At 40.2% G+C, this 10,424-nt stretch overlaps 1 long non-coding RNA gene across 1 annotated transcript in view; it reads right to left on the bottom strand.

Annotated features, from left to right (window-relative positions):
* LOC103896258 overlaps nt 1-10,098 on the bottom strand; it is a 15,643-nt gene extending 5,545 nt beyond the window's left edge. Inside the window, exons 1-2 of the long non-coding RNA XR_657396.1 lie at nt 10,054-10,098; nt 3,636-3,834 (exon numbers count right to left, since the gene is read on the bottom strand). This is a non-coding gene — a long non-coding RNA (uncharacterized LOC103896258). The remainder of the gene's footprint in view (nt 1-3,635; nt 3,835-10,053) is intronic.
* Nucleotides 10,099-10,424: the final 326 nt, after the last annotated feature.

Here is a 10,424-nt window from a genome sequence, read left to right as displayed (position 1 = left end):
AAGTGTCCAGTTGGCGTGGCGGGTATTAACTTGTTTCTTCTTGGTTTTTGGGGGTCCATCCTGCTCACCATCCCTGTCTTCCAGGGGAAGACTTCCTACTTTCATAAAAGCTTTGACTGTAGCATCCTCATGGCTGTTGGCTACAACATCAGCAACTACAGTTCCCAAGGCATCACACTAGCAAATCTTGATACCACAAAAGGTTTCCTTTGCTTCCCTATTGCTTTAGCATCATGGCAGGAGGCTAAAAAACCCTGTGTGAAAAGATTATATTCCAAACAGATCTGAACTGAACAAAGGAAAAAACAAACGAAGAAAAGGTGTCAACCGTTTGAAGGGGACCATCTCCAGAGCAGAAAAGCCCTATTCAAAAAAACCCCCACTGTTATGTAAACAGGCCTCCAAGCACAGCACTCCTGAAGTCCAACCCCAACCAGGTAGAACAACATAACAGGCACTGAGAAATTCTAGAAATACTGGATTTTTTTTTTTATGTTTTTCAAGACTTATGACTGTCTTTCATGCCTCCATCCTTTCTCCACTATCTTTCCATTTTCCAGCCTCTTCTGAAGACAAGAGGGGGAAGGATGCATTACACACACAATTTGAAATGAGGCAATAGCACACACAAGTTGGTCAGATGCTATCATGCTTCCATCTTGGTTGTGCTCTGCCTCAAGCTGAATTTTGCATGCTTCTTCATCCATCGCTTTCAAGCTAGGCTTTTAAGACTTCCAAGATGCAACATGTTCTCAAGCAAAAGTGTGTAAACTCACAGACACAATGAAGACCTGATCTTAATTATAACTTCTAGGAAATCGCTGCAGTAAAAATATTGCTATTAATATAGCATCAATAGCATAGCAGATGAGTTCCTGGGGAGGGAACAGAGGCGTTAAAACTTCAGAAACAGCAACATATGGTTTAACTAAGAGCAGCAAGATGCTCTCAATCCTACAGTACTATTAATCTGCATGAGAGACTAAGACCCCTCACATTCACTTACAGAAGCCAAAAATAGAGAAGGGAAAAGACTCCAACAATATTGCTGGAGTTTGTTTTCCACAGCAGCATTTCTTTCTGCCTTTTCCCACCAGAAGACTATAAGGCTTAGTTTCACATAACAAGGCACTATGGCTTTCTTCACCAACCACAAAAATACTTGCTTCTTTTCCTGAAATAAGTACTCGAACAAGTATTAGAACTAGAGCAAAACAACTGCTCATCCCACAACGTACCCAACGTACAAATTGCCCATTTTAAATATTCACCATGTTATGCCGCTGTAGTTCTTTTCAGAGCAGACTCTTTTTAGCAGTCCCTTGGTAAAGTCAGAAAATATTAACATGCAGATTGCATCAATTAAGAGCAATAATTTGTTAAAAATCAAAGCCCAATAAAATGGCCACAAACACAATGATACATTCAATCCTCGGTACTAGCAACAGTATTAGTTATGACATAGAAAGAGCCTTCATACTGAATTTAGTTTTGAAGTTTAATAACTTTACCAGAAAATTGTCTGCAGCTGAGTTTCTCATACCTAGCTCTGGGAAAGCTCCTTTGCCTGTCTACATGCTGTGCTCTTCTTCTAGTTGAAAGAAAACAAACATACATTTTTTTGAAAACTACATCCCACTTTTTCCAGGCATAAAGAGTATTATCAGTTGCTTTTCAGTTTCGATTAATGGCTTGCAATTCAAGCCAGGCATGGATGTAATCCTCAATGAAAAATCTGCTACATCTCAGGCCAGGAAACTTAGTCCAGAACTTCTTTCACTAAACCTCGTATTCCTTTCACATGGACTTCAGTGACAGAAGGACAGCAGCCACAGGTAAAAGGTGAATTTAGCATAGCCAAGTATGTGCAGGTTATTATAGGCAGTCCCATGCCTATGAAGTATGTATATACACTCAGTTCCTGGTCCGCCTTCACTGCATTCGCTCTGATCCGTGCAGCTTACTAAGCTTCCTTTGTAGATCAACCAGTCAACCGTTGATTCACTGTTATATCAACAGAGAATACACACGTACCTTAGTCTGAACCTAACACAGCTCTCTTCTGAATTTCTGGAGAGGGAGAGTAGCAATTTGCCATTTTAAATCCTCCAGATGACACAAGACAGAACTACCTTTCCTCTGGCTTCATACTCCAGGCCTGCCTTCCCAGGACTTGTTTGTTTGTTCTTCCATCACGGAAGCAACGTACTAAAAGAGCTTCTTTAAATCTCCTAGTCTAGCTCAAAGCACTGAGGTGGAATCACGTACACCTACTTCACCTCCAGCAGTGGTTTGTTTCACTCGAGATTTCATTAAGAATAGGCTAGAGACTGCACAAGCTCTTTAAGTAGTCTGTCTGACAAACCCCACAATTAGGTCTAAATCTTCTCTGCAGAAATCAAGTTTGCATTTTCTTGTTCTTATTCTATTCGATATGGACAACAAGAAAATTAAAACAAGCAGATGTCCACCTTCCTCCATAATTTACAAAGATCTCCACTAGAAAGTCAGAATGTATGTGCTCTTCCTCCTGTTTTCTCTTGTAGTCTAGATACACCCTCCTTATTTCCAGAGAAGTCATAGTTTGTAAACCTCTGGACCAATCCTGACATCCTCCTCTGGAATTTCTGCAGGGGGTTTTTTGTTGCCTTCAAAAGAAATCTCGTACTCTGGCTGAGACCTCACTAGTACACAAATAAAATGATTACTCTAATAACTACTTCCTGTTAAGCCACGGCAGAAAATGAATCATTCTGTAGTAGCACCAACATCATCAGCTCATTCAGGCTGAAAGAATGAGCTTTTTTTCTTTTATTATGAAGGAGTCATATCCTGCCTTGTAATTGTATATTAAATGCAAAAATGCATTCTAGAGAATTTCACCTTTCCGGTTTTGGATCATCTTTCCAGCTTGGAGAGGTTTGCATGAATATGTGTAGATATTTTTTAATTACCTAGGAGGGTTTTTAAAAATTTATTTAACAAAATGAAATGGAGATGTGTTAATAAAGACCAGTTGCTGTCAGATGCAACTGCTAATCAAATCACAGAATTATAGTCCATCTGCACTAGTACCAAGGCAAAGGTCACATAGTTCATATATGAATGCAACAGCCTCCTGCATGGGTAAAGGTAAGATCAGATGGTACAGGAAAATACGTATTCTTAATCCCTGTAACTATAAACTAGCACTCACTACAGTTTTCTGCTTATGGACTATGGCAACAAAAGCAATGTGATAAGGTGCAGAGGTATTTTGTACTTGCTTCTCAGCAGTTTCTCTAGAGTATGACTTTAAAACTGTAGGAAGGTAGGTCAGGTTTCTCTGGGATGACTATTTTTTGCTAATCAATTAATTTATGGAATTATTATAGTTTCTTAGAACAAGCATCAGTCCTCCCGAGTAAAGGTCTTCACTCTTCACTGGCTGCTACTAAACGTTTGGTTTGTGGTGACATCACGCTCCTCCAAGTGAATACTTAGCTATTCCTTTAATTGGGCTCCCTGCCCTAGTCTCATTGCTAGTGATGATACACCATTGCTAAAATTCTTAAAGCCATCGGTCCTCTTCTTAACACAGTTTGGCATAATTGGCACAGCTGGATAATTTTCAAAATATATTATATTTTTCTCACCTGCTGTGCTTTCTGGCACCTCCTGCTTATCTCGCACAAGCTGCATGATATCTGACACCACAACCTGATGGTTTGTATCTTCTTCTTTCTCTTCATTAGACTGGTTGGCTGTTGCAAAACAGTTGCAGCTTCCAGTTTCTTTGCATGGGATCAACCTCCAATACCAGTAGTCAGACATGAAAATGCTGTAAGTTGATTTCTGAAATTTAAAAACAAACAGAAAATAATTTTCTCCAACAAGTAAGAAAAAAACCTAGCTACTTGAAAGAAAAGGCTCAAATAATGTTAAGATTGACAGTTACATACAGATTATCATATCTTCGATTTTATTTAAAGAAAAAAATACACAGTTTATAATAGCCATCTATGGTATCATATGCAGTTCATAAAAGCCATCCATGGTATTGTACCCAAAATAAAAACTTCAGGAGTCCCCTGTAGTTTCTCAAAATGCTTTTATCTTAGGTCAGGGAGCTAATCACAAAAAACCCCAAACAATATGCAAATATCAAATTACACATGATCTTAACAACTGCATAAAGGCAAAAAATATCAATATCATTGTATTTTCAGCAGAACAAGTCAATATTTATCTTAAAAGTACCCTCTGAAACCCAGTTTAACTAAGTGAAAGAACACCCCAGAACATGAACTGTCAAAAAGAGAAATAATGTAAGAATAAAAAAAAATACCAATAAAGAAGAATAAGATGTTATGATTCCCATGATATGGGGGGCTGAAATTACAGTTTGAAATTTTCATAAACAGATTAACTGAAGGAAACCTTGACACTGGAAACATGGCAGGAAGAAGAGATGCTTTGGTTTCTGACACAGCGCCCAGGTCCTTTGGGGCCGCCCTCTTCCTGAGCAGAAGAAAGGGGCAATGGTTCCCTTAACCTAGATAGAGCTAATTACCAGGCTTATTTGTGCTTACAGCTAAGAGAGCAAGCATGTTCTGAAACACCTGCAGGTTTCTCAATTTACATATACAAATGCCAGAGAACCACAGTGGTTTTACTCCTTTACATAAATAAAAATCACACCCTTCCTGAAATTACAACTAAATCACCATTAACTGTAAAAGATTTCTTCTACATAGGGAAGCAGGTTGAGATTTCCAAATACTTACAGTTGCTAACGAATATTTGGGAATTCTGCAAAGTGCTAGCAAGGTATCATTTCTTCAGGAAATTACGCCACATGTAGAAACAGGTTTGTTCCCGCTCTCTTCCAGAGGGCATGTGGGCAACAAAAAAAATGGCCCAAACCTCCAAGCACAAGGGACCTGAACAAGCTTTTCCAAGTCTATCTGGAAAACGCCAAGGCCAAGCAGGGGAGATGTAGATCTCTCCAGGTAAATTTAATGCTTTTTGGATAAGGAAGAGATGCACGGTCTCCATTTATCCTACAAGCATCACATTCAAGTGTTTCTAGCGTATCTGTTTCTAGCTGCTGATTAGCTTGAGTGAAAGCATCACTCCAGAACACGCATATTAACGGTGATACATGTAGAGGTCCTCTACATTACATTTAAAGGTGACAGTTTTACAGACCTGAAGAAGGTAAATGCCATAAAAAGAAGCTTGCTTGATATAAAAGGGTTATCCATTTAAAAACAAACCAAAAAAACCCCCAGAACCAGCTCACATTATTTAGTACCAGATCTCCCAGGAATCACCTATGACAGATTAAGTACTTGCTCTGTCATTTATTACATTACTCCTTCAACAGAAGAGAGGATTTCCAGATAAAACATTCTTCAAATATTACTGCAAGGTGCATCTTCTTACCAGTTTAAAGATAGTAATTTTATTTTAGCCAACATACTGCCAGTTTCCTCAATTCTCCCTTTGGCTGCTCCCAGGCTTTTCAGGCTTTGCAACATTTGTCAGAGGACGGGTAATAGAGTTAAAAGCAAATCACTCAAGTTTTTCTATAGCTGCTAAACCCGACAGGTTCAGTGCATACATCCTCCTTGTCACACAGGTAGCAGCAAACAGTTACAGCTGTACTAAAGCATGTGCTGCTTGTAAATAACGTATGTAGTACATAGTACGTACTTTCAAGCTGCATCTGCCTCTGCAACCGTCTGGCACGCGCATGCAACGATGGGCACAAGCGTACACACACAAGTACCCAAGCAGCATGCGCACAGAGGTCTTAACGAAAGAAGCATTTCATAGCACTTCCATAATTTTTTTTTTAGTTCTGTGGGAGCTGGGGGATTTCTTTCTACTACCCTTAAACTTGAGACATTAAATAAATAGATCTTTTCTTCTTAAAGCCACTCAGTAAAGTTTAAAGTTTTCCTGACCAGAATTTCTCATTTTTACCCCAAGAACTGAGGCAGACAGGGAAGTCTCCTCTGAAGGAGACAAAAATCCCAGAAACTTCCAGTAGGTTTTCCCCTGCTCCTGTGCAAGGTGAACTGAAAAGCAGCTGGATCTATGCTTCAGTAGTCAGCAAATTACTCTAGGAATAAACGTTTAATTTATTGCCTTTCCTTAAGGAATGGAAACTCCTGAAGATCACCAGAAATAATTATATCCAAACATGCAGTTAGAGACACACATTTATGACCTTAATCCTACTTTAACTAATTAGTTTTCTGACCCACTCATCATCTTTATTTTGATTTTAAGAGCATTAACGTTAACTTGGTTTTTAAGCCAACAGCTCAGGGACTCAGAGGGTAAAGAAGTTGGAGAAAAAATATGGGAGGGCTGAGACATAATCACTACGTATAGTTTTCATACTTTCATGACGCGAGGCAGCTCACAGACATTCACAAAATTGACTTGACTGAGATTGACTATAAAAAGGAAAAAATCAAATAAAAAAGGAGGGGGGGGGAAACCTTATTCTTTGTCTTAAGAGCTAATGTAAAAATGTTCCAAATAGTCACAGCATCCTTGATGGATATATGTCCACTTGGATCACTGCATTGATACTGCAGCCACAGTTAGTTTTCCTTATTATTTTGAGACATCCAAAGATAAACTAATGCCCTCAACTAGCATAAAACTAGGCTGATGTACCAAGAAAACAAAACAAGAATGAAACTTCCATTCGACATTTGCAAGTCTAAACAACTGCTCCTGAATTTCATTTTTTTTAATGCTAAAATCAATACTGCTTGTTGGGGTTTGTTCAGTTTGGGACGGGGGGGAGGGGCAGGCATTGTTCTTTGTGGGTTTTTTTAAACCAGATTGCAGACATCAAAGTTGGTGAAATACCCAAGGAAAAGCAAGGGCATAATTTGGATCCATTTGTCAAGGCCTGAAGGCACTGGTAGACCTCACTGGCCCTGACCAGCCTCAGCTGGGACCTCTACCCACAGGCCCAAGAGCTGCATGTAAATTCAGTCTGAGGCCTTCAATCCCTGCGTAAGCTACGCCATTGTCATGCCTGTCTGCAGCCCTGTCCCCTGCACAGGCCTATATCGCAGGCTGCTTTGAGTCCTGGCTCTGGATCCTTTTGCTTCTGACTGAACTCCCTAGAGGGACAAGGTTCATTGCTCACTGGGTCAGGGATGGCTGGTAGAACCTGTTACCAGTGCCCAGTTCTGTCGTTCAGCCCCTGCAAACAGTGCCATGGTCGGTGAGTCTGTGCTGGGGCCACCCTCGGCTCCTGCCTCGGCCCCTCTTGTGCAGCAGCCCTGCTCTTGCTGCTCCCTGACACCATTTATTAAATTTATCAAAATATAACTCTAGTGGGAATACAGCAAAGCACACAGGAACATAGGGGACTTGGCAGAGTACATCTGACGAACGTGGTAGCTCCTTACCGCTGTATGAAAACAGGCACAGATGTTACAGCTTTGGCATGTGCTCTAGTTTGGGGAGGAGGGGAGGTCTCCAAGAACGCAGTAGGTACAACAGGTCACTGTGAATTCACAGTCCCTGTGTAAAAGCTCTGTCCTCCCCCATGATGATGATGATGATGAGGGAACGTCAGGTAGGGGTCACCATCCCCTATTTACAACAAACAATCGCCAGCTATTCTGGTATCAATGAGGTATGCTGCGTGCTCCGTCTGCAAGGTCTGACAGCACGCTAAATGGATGAGATCTTAGCTTTGAAATTGTAATTACATATGGGGCCAATAATGCATTAATATGCAATACTAAGAAGTAATAAGTAATATTATTACGTAGCACTCCACACCACTTCTTAGTTAAGGTGCAAACGCTTTCTGAACTATTGCTTATGAAATTCAGACAAAAGAGCAGTTTTTGAAAGCAAGAGTCCTTCTACTTCAATCACTCTGCACACACACTTCACTGAATTTACTTCAGTTTCCCACCCAAAAGCCCCCTTTAATTCAAGAACAGCACTGCAAAGGAAGTAGTTAATAATTATCTTCAAATGTAACCAGATTACATAAGGCATCCAGTTATCCCAGAAACTTAAATCCATATTCTGCAACCACTTCACCACAGTGGTTAAACCTGACTCCTAGGGTCCCTGTTGCTCTGAGTCAATACACTATTACTAGATCTCCGTTGCTGCCACGCGGTGCAATTTCTTCAGCTATTTCCCAGGTTATACTAGGCATTATTTCTAGTCAGGTGCAACATAAGCATTTAAACATCTCACTTCTAAGACCATTTGTGTGATATTTTCACATTATCCTGTGAATTAACTCACTTGGCATTTAATCGCTGCAGCGTTTTACCATGCTTTCATCGCTGCTCCATCTAGTCACTGGGAAAAAAAATTATTTACGTGGAGAAAACTGGTCCTAATTTAGCACCTACCAAGATTTCAAACCCTTATTTTCTGTAAACATGATGACACTGTATTCCAATGTTCTCAAAGAAAAAACTGTTCAGTATGTTATCCAGCCTGAACAAGCAGGCTTAAACGTAGTAATTCACCAAGCTCAGTACACCCGTAGACATAGAGATAGTGGAGTCCAGCTGATGAGGTAAGAGCTCATCCATGTACCTCGCAGGTCTCTGCAGGAGAATCGGATCAAACTGGACACCAATGTCTGTATAGTACTAATTAACATTTCTTTATTTTAGAATGGATTAAAAGACACTGAATAGTATTTAAACCTGTCAATATTGTTCTGATGAGAATCTTATTTTAAGTGCATGTATCTGGGCTGCAGCATTCTTTCCAATTTTCATGCTTTGCAATACTGGCCAGTCATTCTTCCCATTGCACTACACACCAGGAAAGTGCAAAATACGTAAGACGCACATACATCATAGTCCAGGTTCTTCCCACCTAAATTCAGACATTAAACTGAGAGGTCTAAGTTAAGAACCTACTTGACCCATGTGCCTTCAGCACTCACTGGAGTAAGAGAGATGCGCATCTCCTGAGGCTCATCGGCCCCTCGCATTGACTCGAGAGAGTCCAAGGCAATTGTGGATGAACCTGAGTTCGTATGATGAAAAGTCCCACTTTTGTATACATTACCAATAGAGTGCCACAAAGAATGAGTTGTAATAAAAACAATAAAGCATTTTAGGATTTTAGTAAAGCCTATTAAGCTACTCAAGTTCTGCCTATCGAGATACTGTATTTCTACTCTTGCCCCTCCCCGAGTCCTTTCACATTTTGTTCAGAAAGATGGGGGGGAAAAGCAGCAGCAACAAAGCCACAGACATTCTCATCTCTCTCTAGGGCATGTAGAATACCCTTACGTGTTTTAAATCAAAATCAATCTAAAGACTAAATTTTTTCTCATTTGGAGCTTTACTGTGATCAACACTTAACTTGAGTACCAAGTAGTCCTTCAAGATAAATGTTCTCATTTTTTATTTAAAAGTCTTCCACAAAGCATTAGAAACTATCAACAGACTATGTAGGAAATATTAATTTCAAAGAAACTGCAAGACTATTTAGCAAGAGCTAAACTGAGGCCTCTTCCAAGGAAGGAAAGAAAAAAAAAAAAATCAAATGTGCTTTGTAAGAGAAATGCTTTCTTATTTATTCAACTTTTCATCCTATAGGGAGCCACTACCCTTTTGAGGAACACTTACAAGTTTAAATGAAGTCCCTCAGCTGTCTTCCTTCTTCCTTTTGGGGCAGCCACACAAGAAAAGTTTATCTTTTGTTAATTAACCCAGAATCATGCAACATATTTTAAGACATCTAACAAAAAGAATAAAAAGGTAAACACACACGCATCACAGAGGGTAGCTGAGTTCTCCCAAGACTTAGGCAACCTTCCCTACTGCCTGCCTACACCACCCTGCACATAGGCACAGCAATAGCTTCGAGTACACAGCCAAATTCTCTCTCCCTTTCCAGAGCTACAGGCCCAGTGCACACCAAGCTGCCCACAGACTGCCAGAGCAGAGCACGAGGGCATGGGAACAGCTTCTTGCAGGTATGAAATGAGGTACGGACAAAGTCATAAGTTCTTCCTCCTCCTTCACCAGCTACAAGCATCCTAACCTGAGCTGCATCTCAAGTCCTTCAGAAATCTGGATCTTAGACACACACTGTTTCTACTTTGGATCCACCACAGGAAAAAAACAGAGGCCCCTCAACTTTAATATCGTATTGGATTTGTCAAGTGGCTTGCTGTCCGTTTTGTACAATGCCTAATGTACATGCCTAACGGTGGGTGGAAGATCTTCCCTATCTTCAGTGAATATAACCAAAGAAAATCAGAGTCTAAGGAGTGTTAATGTAAATGTGAGAAAAGCACCATATTATAGAATTCTAGTTGCCTAGAGATCATTATTAGCAAAAGCATAATTTCCTTAGTCTTTAGAACTCCCACCAAACCACCTACATCCTGAAAACTGAGCTTTTGGAATTAG

The sequence above is a fragment of the Aptenodytes forsteri genome, unplaced genomic scaffold, assembly GCF_000699145.1.
Source record: "Aptenodytes forsteri isolate BGI_AS27 unplaced genomic scaffold, ASM69914v1 Scaffold96, whole genome shotgun sequence".
Taxonomy (NCBI): Eukaryota; Metazoa; Chordata; class Aves; order Sphenisciformes; family Spheniscidae; genus Aptenodytes; species Aptenodytes forsteri.
This window is presented reverse-complemented; position numbering and strand designations above follow the sequence as displayed.